The sequence below is a fragment of the Oncorhynchus tshawytscha genome, linkage group LG19, assembly GCF_018296145.1.
Source record: "Oncorhynchus tshawytscha isolate Ot180627B linkage group LG19, Otsh_v2.0, whole genome shotgun sequence".
In the NCBI taxonomy this organism is placed as follows: Eukaryota; Metazoa; Chordata; class Actinopteri; order Salmoniformes; family Salmonidae; genus Oncorhynchus; species Oncorhynchus tshawytscha.
The window spans coordinates 45927937-45942762 of record NC_056447.1 but is presented as its reverse complement, the minus strand read 5'-3'; positions in this window follow the sequence as shown (position 1 = coordinate 45942762).

Sequence of the window (14826 nt, the reverse complement as noted above, 5' to 3'; positions counted from 1 at the left end):
CCTAAAACACAGTCAAAACTTGTTCCCCAGCCAAACTTTGCTTCCTCATTGGCTGATGATGATAGCCACTCTGACCTGGAGAGGGAGGGGTCAATAAAACTAGTCTTTCGTCTCTGTGTTTCATAATTTTCCTTCAATTCACAAGAGGCTGAATGTATCTCACTGGAGAAAGCAATGGAGCAAGAGAAACATCGCCCCTCTGTCTCTTTATGTGTAGGGCATCTATCCGATGATGTCTGGTCAAAAAGAGTATGACATTGTTGCAGCCCATAACATTGAATGAAATGGAAGCCAGTGAGCATCTCATTGTGTTGTTGTCCTCCGGTGGCCTGTTAGCTAGCTAAAATTGGCCCTTTCCTAAATTAGCCATTGATGGAGATAGGGATTTGCACATTTTAACTAGAGTTTTACTTAATTCTCTGTACTGGCCAATGATAATAATGGTGATTCTGATCCAACCATAAATTCATATATTGTGTCCCTGGCCTAAGAGGATGGAAGTTTAATATGTAGCTACCGTTAGATGTAGAAAGCTAATAATTAGCTAACGGTGCCCCTGAAAGGAAGATAGGCTAGCGAACAAGTATTTTAGCCAGGTAGGCTAGGACAACAAAAAAAGGGTGTACTGTATTACAGAGTGGGAGGCTGTTTCGCCAACATGAAAGAGAGGAGGATGGGATTGAAGTTTCTCTACAAGTAAGTTAGGGTGAGTCAAGATGTTTTTTCTACTTCCACGCACGCACACATAAAGAAATCAAAACCATGGACAGCCACATCATATTAGGCTTACATTGATTGGACTAAATTGTTTTTGCTGTCTTTTAGTCACTGTATTAGACAAAGTGTAGGTCATTTGATGTTGAGGTTGAAATGGTGAAGTTGAAATGGTGCTGTAATAATGGTGGCAGCTCCTGTTTTCTTTGCGACTTGTGTTAACTCTCCATGGTTCTATGTCGGAAACATTAACTTACTTGACCATGCTGTAGTTCATGTAACTGTTTGTTACATGCAATATGCTTTGTGGACTTCACTGGACAGAGGATCTTCCCGGTTTCGTGATGAAACAAAGGTCTGATTGAATTCATTCTACCAATGTGTCTTCTTATTGTCTCGAGCTTAGGCCCTAGATATCATGGTCGCAAGGCATATGAACTAACAGGTTATAGAGGAAACAATGCAATTATCACAACACATATGGCTTTTTTTGCTGCCTTGGCTTCCCCAGTGATTTTAACCACGCACCACTACTGGTCCCATGACTCTTAGGTGTAATGTAATGGACCTGAGAGTCATGATCAACAGCTAGTTTTTTTGCATGACCGAACTGCTGTTGTGCATACCTTCCTATGCTGTCATCCCTCTCTCCATCCTATGCTGTCATCCCTCTCTCCATCCATCCTTCCTTTACACTGTTACCACTGATACTTTATACAGGAAAGGAAAAAGAGAACCACGCTGTTGTCTTCCACCTGGTTGGAACTCGCACACATCACTTAGGAGCATGTTCCATTCCCTCCAACCGTGAGGGGAAATTACCCAGCTAACACATACCATTCTGAGTAACATATGTTTCTCAGAGCTAGGTGAGATTGTGGTTGTCCTATGGTTATTTTGCATACGACTTTCCCACAACTTTCTGGGAATGTTGAGTTTAAATGCTCACGTTTGGAACATTCTCAGCACATTTAAGGAACTTAACAAAAACCATTTTCTTGGTATTTAATTACTTTAACAGAATGTTTCCTAAAAGTTCAAACATGGAAGGAACATTCTCCAACAGGTTTGACATTGGGAATGTTCTCAAATAGTTCAGAGAATGTTAAGAAACAATGTTATTCTGTGGGAATTTCAGTACTTCAGCCTAACGTTTCCTACAGGTGTCATCATGGTTCTATTTAAAGTAATGTTCTCAAATTGTTCTGAAAACGTTAAGAAAACTTTCTATAAAAAAACATTCAGATAATGTTCAAAGAATGTAATTTAAAAACATATACATTCCATTCTCAACAAGAAAACGTTCTGTCCTCTATCTTGTGAATTGTGTTCAGGTGTGCTGGCCAAGCCCACTAATTGGCAACACCTGATCATAATGAGCAGTTGTTTCCTTTGAAATGGGTTCTGTTTGAATAGACTAAAGTGAACAGCTTTGTATGCATAAAAATAGATGGCAAGCTAGCTTTATCCTGGTGGAGCAGTGGACTAATTCCATGGATAGATAACAGAAGGTGATAGGTTTGAAACCCACTGATGCCATGTCACAATACAAATAAATGTATGTGCATGATTAATGCCTAAGGAAATACATTTTCATGTGTCCTAACTGTGCTTAGAAATCTCCATCTCTCTTCAGATGACAAGTGCTTACCAAAAGATTAGGAATGAATGTAGAGTAAGCATTGTTGTTGCTATTTAACTATTTTGCTTCTACAACACTTTAGTTCTCAATGAGAAATATTCCACACTGGTGGCTTTCCAGACTCCATGGTTAAAAATAGGCCTTGTAGGCTACTGTAATCTCGGCAAACAAAGACCTGTAGCCTTACAGCATTACGTTTTCCCCCTAAGCTCCACGGTTGAGTGTATTTACTTTTTTCACAGGGGAAAGAAGCCATAACAGGTGTATATAGTATTTCATTTCACCGTGAGGTAATATTTTCCAGGTAAAAACAGGCACGCATCCACATGTTATTCATTATGCATGTATTCTGTGTTGGCCAATGAGGTGTGATGGTACGCCATAACAGGATGCAAGTCCTACTACAAGAAGAGACGGAAGAGTCTCTGAGGTTTGCCACTTGTCAAAGTGTGGTGCACTGTATACTTGTAGGTGGCACATGAGTTATGAGTTAAATTCTGCTTTAGTCTACCTGCTAGTCACAAACCTCAATATGCCCTACTTATCATTTGTGAGAGGTTAAGAAACAGTGGGTACTGCTATACTTTCAAGATTTAGAGAGCTATTTTCTTTATTTCTTTCATATTTTTTTAGAAAGCTATTTAGAGGGAACTGATTCCATCTGGTTTAATTTGGACATGTATATTTTATACAGTCCAACTCTGCTTCCAGATGGGAGTGAGAACAGAACACAGCTCCTCTCCTCTTTGACATCTGTTGCTCACCTGCATAGTTCACGCAGGATAACAGGAATGAATTGACATCATCTAATGAGTTACATGGGCTAAACTCTGTACGCTACCCACAATGCTCTCAGATGACCTTGGATGAACTGAGACGAAAGAGCAGGATATAATTGTTTACCTATTGGTCCTATATAGCTGTGTCTGTCTGTTATAGAAACCAATAACAACATTACCCATTGGCCAATGCAACAAAAATGAAGATAACCTCTCATTGTTTACCTACTGGTCCTAATTATCTGTGTCTGTCTGTTTTAGAAACCAATAGCATGAAACAATACACCAATACAACCCAACCTGTCTGTGACCCTCTCTGATTTATAATAACACGGTGTCAAGGAAAAATAAAGATGTCAGAATGAGACAATCTAAGGCGTTGTTGCCCAACGTTGCAATATCAGTCGGAGCTATTTTGGAAAATGGTTGGAGGGGCTGTCAAGTTCAGTCTCCATGCTAGGAGGCATTAACACCCCCTCCTCCCATACCTCCTTCCCCCATCACATCTACCTCTTACCAAAGACTTGAGAGAGAGAGTGTGTTGCCACAAGAAAAGGGCAACCAGTGAAGAACAAACACCATTGTAAATACAACCCATATTTATGTTTATTTATTTTCCCTTTTGTACTTGTGTACTTTTGCACATCATTACAACACTGTATATAGACATAACATGACATTTGAAATGTCTTTATTCTTTTGGAACTTCTGTGTGTGTAATGTTTACTGTTAATTTGTATTTGTTTATTTCAGTTTTGTTTATTATCTACTTCACTTGCTTTGGTATGTAAACATGTGTTTCCCATGCCAATAAAGCCCTTGAATTGAATTCAATTGAGAGGTGGGGAGAGAGAGAGGGGGGGAGGAGAGGAGGGGAGAGAGGGGGGAGAGAGAGGGGGGGAGAGAGGGGGGAGAGGGAGAGAGGGGGAGAGAGAGAGGGGGAGAGAGAGAGAGGGGGGAGAAAGAGAGGGGGGGAGAGAGAGAGGGGGGGGGGAGAGAGAGAGGGGGAGAGAGAGGGGGGAGAGGGGGGAGGGGGAGGAGAGAGAGGGGGGGAGGGGAGAGGGGGGAGAGGGGAGGGGAGGAGAGAGAGAGGGGGGGAGAGAGAGAGAGAGGGGGAGAAGGGGGAGAGAGAGGGGGGGGAGAGAGAGAGGGGGAGAGAGAGAGGGGGGAGAGAGAGAGAGGGGAGAGAGGGGGGGAGAGAGGGGGAGAGAGAGAGAGGAGAGAGAGGGGGGGAGAGAGAGAGGGGGAGGAGAGAGAGGGGGGGAGGAGAGAGAGGGGGAGGGGGAGAGGGGGGAGGAGAGAGAGAGAGAGAGAGGGGGGGAGGAGGAGAGAAAGAGAGGGGGGGGGAGAGGGGGGAGGGGGGGGAGAGAGGGGGAGAGGGGAGAGAGGAGAGAGAGAGGGGGGGAGGAGAGAGAGGGGGGGAGAGAGAAAAGAGAAGGGGGAGAGAGAGAGAGAACAGGAGAAAAAGGAGTGATACATGTTGTTTGTGTGTCCTCTCTCAGGTCATGTTGCTGTAGGCGATGGCTGGGCGGGCGGGCGTGGCCCAGGTGTGTTATGACTCTGTGAACAGCGGAGGTATAAGGGTAATATCCCCAGCCTCCATGATTTGAAGATATTACTCTCGACAGGTTTAAAACTTTCTGGAAGAGGCAGTCTATGTTCTCACCTGCCAGGAAAAACAAGATATCAGAAGAGATATCAATGTTGAGGCAATATGTTAATTAGCCTGTTGCTTCACTCACCATTGAGTGTGATTCAGACAAAAAGCAAACACATCTTCTTTAAAAATGGAATGGAGTGAAATTAAAGCATAATCTTTTTCAATGCTAATATCACACAGTATTTTTATTCTACACGTCATTCTGTGGCACATTGATGCAAAAGAGGCCCTGTTACGCTTTGGTTGAGGTCGTTTTCTCTATTGAAAGGCCTTATTTTAACTAGAAAGGGTCTGTGCCAGAAAACCACACTCATTATTACAGGAAAGAATGTTCAATGTGTCAGTCCCAGAGAGTTAGAGAGGGAACAGAAAATGTCTGTCTGGTGTGCTATGGTGCCAGACTAGGAGCGGGGCTTCCACCCTGCGAGGCCATCTCTCTGTTGCCCACCATGCAGAGAACTACTGGAATATCGCAGAGACAATTAACATACTGTATGTGAACACACACAAACATACACTCAAAAAACTACACATGCATTTCATGAACATACACAAGCAAGGACACCCTGGTAGCTGTACCTTGCGAAAGTATGAGTGAAAGTACGAGTGCCTTGCGAAAGTATTCGGCCCCCTTGAACTTTGCGACCTTTTGCCACATTTCAGGCTTCAAACATAAAGATATAAAACTGTATTTTTTTGTGAAGAATCAACAACAAGTGGGACACAATCATGAAGTGGAACGACATTTATTGGATATTTCAAACTTTTTTAACAAATCAAAAACTGAAAAATTGGGCGTGCAAAATTATTCAGCCCCTTTACTTTCAGTGCAGCAAACTCTCTCCAGAAGTTCAGTGAGGATGTCTGAATGATCCAATGTTGACCTAAATGACTAATGATGATAAATACAATCCACCTGTGTGTAATCAAGTCTCCGTATAAATGCACCTGCACTATGATAGTCTCAGAGGTCCGTTAAAAGCGCAGAGAGCATCATGAAGAACAAGGAACACACCAGGCAGGTCCGAGATACTGTTGTGAAGAAGTTTAAAGCCGGATTTGGATACAAAAAGATTTCCCAAGCTTTAAACATCCCAAGGAGCACTGTGCAAGCGATAATATTGAAATGGAAGGAGTATCAGACCACTGCAAATTTACCAAGACCTGGCCGTCCCTCTAAACTTTCAGCTCATACAAGGAGAAGACTGATCAGAGATGCAGCCAAGAGGCCCATGATCACTCTGGATGAACTGCAGAGATCTACAGCTGAGGTGGGAGACTCTGTCCATAGGACAACAATCAGTCGTATATTGCACAAATCTGGCCTTTATGGAAGAGTGGCAAGAAGAAAGCCATTTCTTAAAGATATCCATAAAAAGTGTCGTTTAATGTTTGCCACAAGCCACCTGGGAGACACACCAAACATGTGGAAGAAGGTGCTCTGGTCAGATGAAACCAAAATTGAACTTTTTGGCAACAATGCAAAACGTTATGTTTGGCGTAAAAGCAACACAGCTCATCACCCTGAACACACATCCCCACTGTCAAACATGGTGGTGGCAGCATCATCTATATAAGGTTTCTATATAAGGGCCTGACAGCATTTTTGTGCTTTTTCTTCAGCAGGGACAGGGAAGATGGTTAAAATTGATGGGAAGATGGATGGAGCCAAATACAGGACCATTCTGGAAGAAAACCTGAAGCCTGCAAAAGACCTGAGACTGGGACGGAGATTTGTCTTCCAACAAGACAATGATCCAAAACATAAAGCAAAATCTACAATGGAATGGTTCAAAAATAAACATATCCAGGTGTTAGAATGGCCAAGTCAAAGTCCAGACCTGAATCCAATCGAGAATCTGTGGAAAGAACTGAAAACTGCTGTTCACAAATGCTCTCCATCCAACCTCACTGAGCTCGAGCTGTTTTGCAAGGAGGAATGGGAAAGAATTTCAGTCTCTCGATGTGCAAAACTGATAGAGACATACCCCAAGCGACTTACAGCTGTAATCGCAGCAAAAGGTGGCGCTACAAAGTATTAACTTAAGGGGGCTGAATAATTTTGCACGCCCAATTTTTCAGTTGATTTGTTAAAAAAGTTTGAAATATCCAATAAATGTCGTTCCACTTCATGATTGTGTCCCACTTGTTGTTGATTCTTCACAAAAAAATACAGTTTTATATCTTTATGTTTGAAGCCTGAAATGTGGCAAAAGGTCGCAAAGTTCAAGGGGGCCGAATACTTTCGCAAGGCACTGTATGTAAACCACCACCACCCACAAACATACATACATACACAATGTCGTGTCTTTGTCTATGCTGGATTAAGTGATATGACATGCTATTCTCTAAAATCCTTTCTCCGTAATTAATATTACTTGATTTAGCTAATCATGTAAATGTAATTAACTAGAGAGTCGGGGCACCACAAAATAAAATTTATAGAGCTGTTATCTTCCAAATAAACTCTTAAAGACCTAGTAATATTTTACATCAATAGCAGTCAATATTAATCGTCACCTTAATTCAGTCTCATCTGAATGTTGTAAATTCTTGGTTATCTTCACGAACCCTGGCTAACAAGTTGAATCAGCAATACAAAATTGGGTTTAATTATTTATTTACTAAATACCTAACTAATCACACAGAATTACATATGCACAGAATGAATTATACCTTGATTACAAATTACGTCATAAAGGAAAACGTCCCTAGCAGGAGGAACAGATATGACAGCTGGTTACACAAAAGAAAAGGGGCTGGGTTTGAGTGAAAGAGCGGGAAGACTGAGGAACAACGGGCGAATCTGTGCTATCGTAAATACAGTATCTTATGCATTCTAAATTACCGCCCATTTGGAAAAGGAAAATGCAATAAATATTTACTCTGAGATGCGCTTTGGTAGGTTGGTGGTAGATGGAAGGCCGTGTTGCCAAACCGAGTCCTTTGTCCTTTGCAGAATGTCTATAGTGGTAAATTGAAAACGTTGTAGTAACGTAGTTGTGTGGTAGACGGGATACTCTGTCTGTTCTTTCCAAGCCTACGTTTGCAGCTGCTGTTGCTAACTCAACAGCTAGGAGATATCACTTCTGTAGTGAACAAGAGTTCAAAGTTCATACCATTCGCAACCAAAGCTCACGCTGAGGTTGGCTTAGTTCTGTAGTTGACATGTTAGTCCTTTAAACGCAGAGGCTGCAGACCTCACGTACTTGGTACAGGAGGTTACATTTTCATCAAGGCTTTACATAGTGGAGCGAGAAGGGTGTGTTTGAAAAGTTTTATAACCCATGTCTCTTCACAGGGGCGGGCCACTGATTGAGCAGAGCCCTAACCTTATGAAAACCGAAATCTCTCATTTGGAAGCTAAAATTACATTGAATCTTTTCACCAAAATGTTTATATTCAAACATTTAAATTGAACAACAATTCCATGTGAATCCGATAACTCTGATGTGTAGACTTTCCACTGTAGAGTTTATGTCATCCTATCATCGATGAGAATGTCTCAGATGACAACCGAACTGACATCATAATCATTAAGTACCACCGCATATGTTCAATTGGTCGGATTACCAGAATATAGTTCATTTCCCCCCACCTTCTGATGTTCCCAGAATCTCTATGTTAACCAAGGGGTTTTCAAATGGCACATCAGTCGGGTTGAGAGAGGAAAAAGGGGGGAAGAGGTATTTATGACTGTCATAAACATACCCCCAGGCCAACATCATGACAATACATACAGTGGGGCAAAAAGGTATTCAGTCAGCCACCAATTGTGCAAGTTCTCCCACTTAAAAAGATGAGAGAGGCCTGTAATTTTCATCATAGGTACACTTCAACTATGACAGACAAAATGAGGGAAAAAAATCCAGAAAATCACATTGTAGGATTTTTTATGAATTTATTTGCAAATTATGGTGGAAAATAAGTATTTGGTTAATAACAAAAGTTTATCTCAATACTTTGTTATATACCCTTTGTTGGCAATGACAGAGGTCAAACGTTTTCTGTAAGTCTTCACAAGGTTTTCACACACTGTTGCTGGTATTTTGGCCCATTCCTCCATGCAGATCTCCTCTAGAGCAGTGATGTTTTGTGGCTGTTGCTGGGCAACACGGACTTTCAACTCCCTCCAAAGATTTTCTATGGGGTTGAGATCTGGAGACTGGCTAGGCCACTCCAGGACCTTGAAATGCTTCTTACGAAGCCACTCCTTCGTTGCCCGGGCGGTGTGTTTGGGATCATTGTCATGCTGAAAGACCCAGCCAAGTTTTATCTTCAATGCCCTTACTGATGGAAGGAGGTTTTCACTCAAAATCTCACGATACATGGCCCCATTAATTCTTTCCTTTACATGGATCAGTCGTCCTGGTCCCTTTGCAGAAAAACAGCCCCAAAGCATGATGTTTCCACCCCCATGCTTCACAGTAGGTATGGTGTTCTTTGAATGCAACTCAGCATTCTTTGTCCTCCAAACACGACGAGTTGAGTTTTTACCAAAAAGTTATATTTTGGTTTCATCTGACCATATGACATTCTCCCAATCTTCTTCTGGATCATCCAAATGCTCTCTAGCAAACTTCAGACGGGCCTGGACATGTACTGGCTTAAGCAGGGGGACACGTCTGACACTGCAGGATTTGAGTCCCTGGCGGCGTAGTGTGTTACTGATGGTAGGCTTTGTTACTTTGGTCCCAGCTCTCTGCAGGTCATTCACTAGGTCCCCCCGTGTGGTTCTGGGATTTTTGCTCACCGTTCTTGTGATAATTTTGACGCCACGGGGTGAGATCTTGCGTGGAGCCCCAGATCGAGGGAGATTATCAGTGGTCTTGTATGTCTTCAATTTCCGAATAATTGCTCCCACTGTTGATTTCTTCAAACCAAGATGCTTACCTATTGCAGATTCAGTCTTCCCAGCCTGGTGCAGGTCTACAATTTTGTTTCTGGTGTCCTTTGACAGCTCTTTGGTCATGGCCATAGTGGAGTATGGAGGGTGACTGTTCGAGGTTGTGGACAGGTGTCTTTTATACTGATAACAAGTTCAAACAGGTGCCATTAATACAGGTGACGAGTGGAGGACAGAGGAACCTCTTAAAGAAGAAGTTACAGGTCTGTGAGAGACAGAAATCTTGCTTGTTTGTAGGTGGCCAAATACTTATTTTCCACCATAATTTGCAAATAAATTCATTAAAAATCCTATAATGTGATTTCCTGGATTTTTCTCATTTTGTCTGTCATAGTTGAAGTGTACCTATGATGAAAATTACAGGCCTCTCTCATCTTTTTAAGTGGGAGAACTTGCACAATTGGTGGCTGACTAAATACTTTTTTGCCCCACTGTACATACATACATGCATACATACATACATACATACATACATACATACATACATACATACATACATACATGCAAACATACATGCATGCATACATGCATACACTACATGACCAAAAGAATGTGGATACCTGCTCATCAAACATCTCATTCCATAAGCCAACACCTCTCATCACCCCGAGAACACCGTCAAATGACACAAACCCCCCAAAAATCTATTTCAATTCCAGGTTGTAAGGCAAAAAAATAGGAAAAATGCCAGGGGGGTGAATACTTTCACAAGCGACTGTACATATGAGATGAGTAATGGTCCTCCAGTCCACCTGGCCATGCTGCTGTTCCAGTTTCAACTGACCTGAGCCCTAGGACCATGCCCCAGGACTACCGGACATGATGACTCCTTGCTGTCCCCAGTCCACCTGGCCATGCTGTTGCTCCAGTTTCAACTTCCACCTGACTGTGCTGCTGCTCCAGTTTCAACTGTTCTGCCTTATTATTATTCGACCATGCTGGTCATTTATGAACATTGGAACATCTTGGCCATGTTCTGTTATAATCTCCACCCGGCACAGCCAGAAGAGGACTGGCCACCCCACATAGCCTGGTTCCTCTCTAGGTTTCTTCCTAGGTTTTGGCCTTTCTAGGGAGTTTTTCCTAGCCACTGTGCTTCTACACCTGCATTGCTTGCTGTTTGGGGTTTTAGGCTGGGTTTCTGTACAGCACTTTGAGATATCAGCTGATGTACGAAGGGCTATATAAATAAATTTGATTTGATTTGTAATTCAAGATATGTCAACATTATTGAAGTGATTGGTGTTCTGTTTATTAAAGCGGCAAGTGATTTTAAGTCTATGTCTATAAATAGCCATCACTAGCCTATGTGCTAGTATTGGCTATTTAACAGTCTGATGGCCTTGAGATATAAGTTGTTTTTCAGTCTCTCTGTCCCAGCTTTGATGCACCTGTACTGATCTTACCTTCTGGATAATAGCGGGGTGATCATGCAGTGGCTCGGGTGGTTGTTGTCCTTGATAATCTTTTTGGCCTTCTTGTGATGTCGGGTGCTGTAGGTGTCCTTGAGGGCAGGTAGTTTACCCCGGTGATGCGCTGGGCAGACTGCACCACCCTCAAGAGAGCCCTGCAGTTGCGGGCGGTGCAGTTGCTGTACCAAGCGGTGATACAGCCCGATATGATGCTCTCAATTGTGCATCTGTAAAAGTTTTTGAGGGTTTCAGGTGCCAATCCAAATTTCTTCAGCCTCCTGAGTTTGAAAAGGCGCTGTTGCGACTTCTTCACCACACTGTCTGTGTGGGTGGACCATTTCAGTTTGTCTGCGATGTGTACACTGAGGAACTTGAAGCTTTCCACTAGAGGTCGACCGATTATGATTTTTCAACGCCGATATCGATACCGAATATTGGAGGACCAAAAAAAGCCAATACCTGTTAATCGGCCAATTTTTATATATTTGTAATAAAGACAATTTCAACAATACTGAATGAACACTTATTTTAAGTCAATATAATACATCAATAAAATCAATTTAGTCCCAAATAAATAATGAAACATGTTCAATTTGGGTTAAATAATGCAAAAACAAAGTGTTGAAGAAGAAAGTAAAAGTGCAATATGTGCCATGTAAAAAAGCTAACGTTTAAGTTCCTTGCTCAGAACATATGAAAGCTGGTGGTTCCTTTTAGCATGAGTCTTCAATATTCCCAGGTAGAAGTTTTAGGTTGTAGCTATTATAGGACTATTTCTCTCTATACCATTTGTATTTCACATACCTTTAACTATTGGATGTTCTAATAGGTACTTTAGTATTGCCAGCCTAATCTCGGGAGTTGATAGGCTTGAAGTCATAAACAGCGCAATGCTTGAAGCACAGCGAAGAGCTGCTGGCAAATGCAGGAAAGTGCTGTTTGAATGAATGCTTACGAGCCTGCTGCTGCCTACCACCGCTCAGTTAGACTGAATGCTCTGTCAAATCATAGACTTAATTAACGGTCTTTGTTCGGAAGAAATCGTCTTCACACAGTTCGCAACGAGCCAGGCAGCCCAAACGGCTGCATATACCCTGACTCTGCTTGCACAGAACGCAAGAGAAGTGACCCAATTTCCCTAGTTAAAAGAAATTCATGTTAGCATTCAAAATTAACTAAATATGCAGGTTTAAAAATATATACTTGTATATTGATTTTAAGAAAGGCATTGATGTTTATGGTTAGGTACACATTGGTGCAACAACAGTGCTTTTTTAGCGAATGCGCTTGTTAAATCACCCATTTGGCGAAGTAGGCTGTGATTCAATGATAAATGAACAGGCACCACATCAATTACATGCAACGCAGGACAAGCTAGATAAACTATTAATATCATCAACCATGTGTAGTTAACTGGTGATTATGTTAAGATTGATTGTTTTTTATAAGATAAGTTTAATGCTAGCTAGCACCTTACCTTGGCTCCTTGCTGCACTTGCATAACAGGTGGTCAGCCTACCACGCAGATTTTGGACACCGATTGTTATGAAAACTTGAAATCGCCCCTAATTAATCATCCATTCCGATTAATCAGTTGACCTCTACTTACCTTCACTGAGGTCCCATCGATGTGGATAGGGGGGTGCTCCCTCTGCTGTTTCCTGAAGTCCATGATCATCTCCATTATTTTGCTGACGTTGAGTGAGAGGTTATTTTCCTATCACCACACTCCCAGAGCCCTCACGTCCTCCCTGTAGGCTGTCTTGTCATTGTTGGTAATCAAGCCTACTACTGTTGTGTCGTCTGCAAACTTGATGTTTGAGGTGGCGGCTTGCTTGGCCACACAGTCATGGGTGAACAGGGAGTACAGGAGTGGGCTGAGCACGCACCCTTGTCGGGCTCCAGTGTTGAGGATCAGCGGAGTGGAGATGTTGTTTCCTACCTTCACCACCTGGTGGCAGCCCGTCAGGAAGTCCAGGCCCCAGTTGTGCAGGGCGGGGTTCAGACCCAGGGCCTCGAGCTTGATTATGAGCTACTATGGTGTTTAATGCCGAGCTATAGTCAATGAACAGCATTCTTACATAGGTATTCCTCTTGTTCAGATGGGAAAGGGCAGTGTGCAGTGTGATGGTGATTGCATCGTCTGTGGATCTATTCGGGCGGTAAGCAAATTGAATTGGGTCTAGGGTGACAGGTAAGGTAGAGGTGATATGAGCCTCGACTAGTCTCTCAAAACACTTTGTGACGGAAGAGAGTGCTACGGGGCGATAGTCATTTAGTTCAGTTCCCTTTGCTTTCTTGGGTACAGGAACAATGGTGGCCATCTTGAAGCATGTGGGGACAGCAGACTGGGATAGGGAGAGATTGAAAATGTCCGTAAACACACCTGAGCTAGCTGGACTGCGCATGCTCCGAGGCCTCGGCCAGGGATGCCGTCTGGGCCGGCAGCCTTGCGAGCCCTCTCCAGAGAACGCGTTTCCACTGCTCCAGAGTCCAATGGAGCTGCGTGCTTTACATCACTCCAACAGACGCTTGGCATTGTGCATGGTGAACTTAGGCTTGTGTGCAGCTGCTCGGCCATGGAAACCCATTTCATGAAGCTCCCAACAGTTTTTGAGCTGACATTGCTTCCAGAGGCAGTTTGGAACTCTGTAGTGAGTGTTGCAACCGAGGACAGACAATTTTTACATACAACACTCTTTAGCACTTGGAGATCTCCATCTGTGAGCTTTTGTGGCCTAGCACTTCGCGCCCGAGACGTTGTTGCTCTTAGACGTTTACACTTCTCAATAACAGCATTTACAGTTGACCGTGGCAGCTCTAGCAGGGCAGAAATTTGACAAACTGACTCGTTGGAAAGGAGGCATCCTATGACAGTGCCACATTGAATGTCACTGAGCTCTTCAATAAGGCCATTCTACTGCCACTGTTTTCCTAAGGAGATTTCATGGCTGTGTGCTAGATTTTATCCACCTATCACCAACAGGTATGGCTGAAATAGCCAAATCCACTCATTTGAAGGCGTGTCCACATACTTTAGTATATATAGTGTACATGAACATTAACAAACTTACACACAAGTACACATTCCCTCAAATACACACACAAACACATACAGACACGCATACAAACAGACATGATAGTACTTGAACATACACTCAAGAAAACACACACACCTCAGGCAGATAAAAACTGTCACTCAAAGTTCAAGTGCAGTGGTCCTGAAATGCACTCCCCAGGCATTTCCCATAATCATGCTAGGGATTTTGGACCAAAGCTCTATAAGATGTACACTACAATGGGAATCGGGTGCCATTTGAGAAACATCAGGGAAGTTGCAGTCTTCTCCTCTGGGGTCCGTCAACAAGATGCCCCACGTCCACAGTGTGTGCACTGATTGTTCCCCCTGTCCCCTAACAAGCATGCACACATTTGTTCCTCATTAAGCCAGAGGAAGCCCTCATCACCGTTCCAGCGGTTCCCCATTAGGGCACTGGTCCTTTAGGGACCACTGGAGGTCCTGGACTGCGGCAGATCTGGGTTCAAATACTAATGCTCGACTGAGCTTGCCTGTTACAATCAAACCAATGGAAAAGTCACAAATGCGCAAACCCTGTTCATCTGGGACTAAAGCAAACTCTAAAAGTATTTCAAAGATTTTCAAATAGTATTTGAATTCAGGTCCTGGAATGTGGTGGCTTGGTGAATTCATT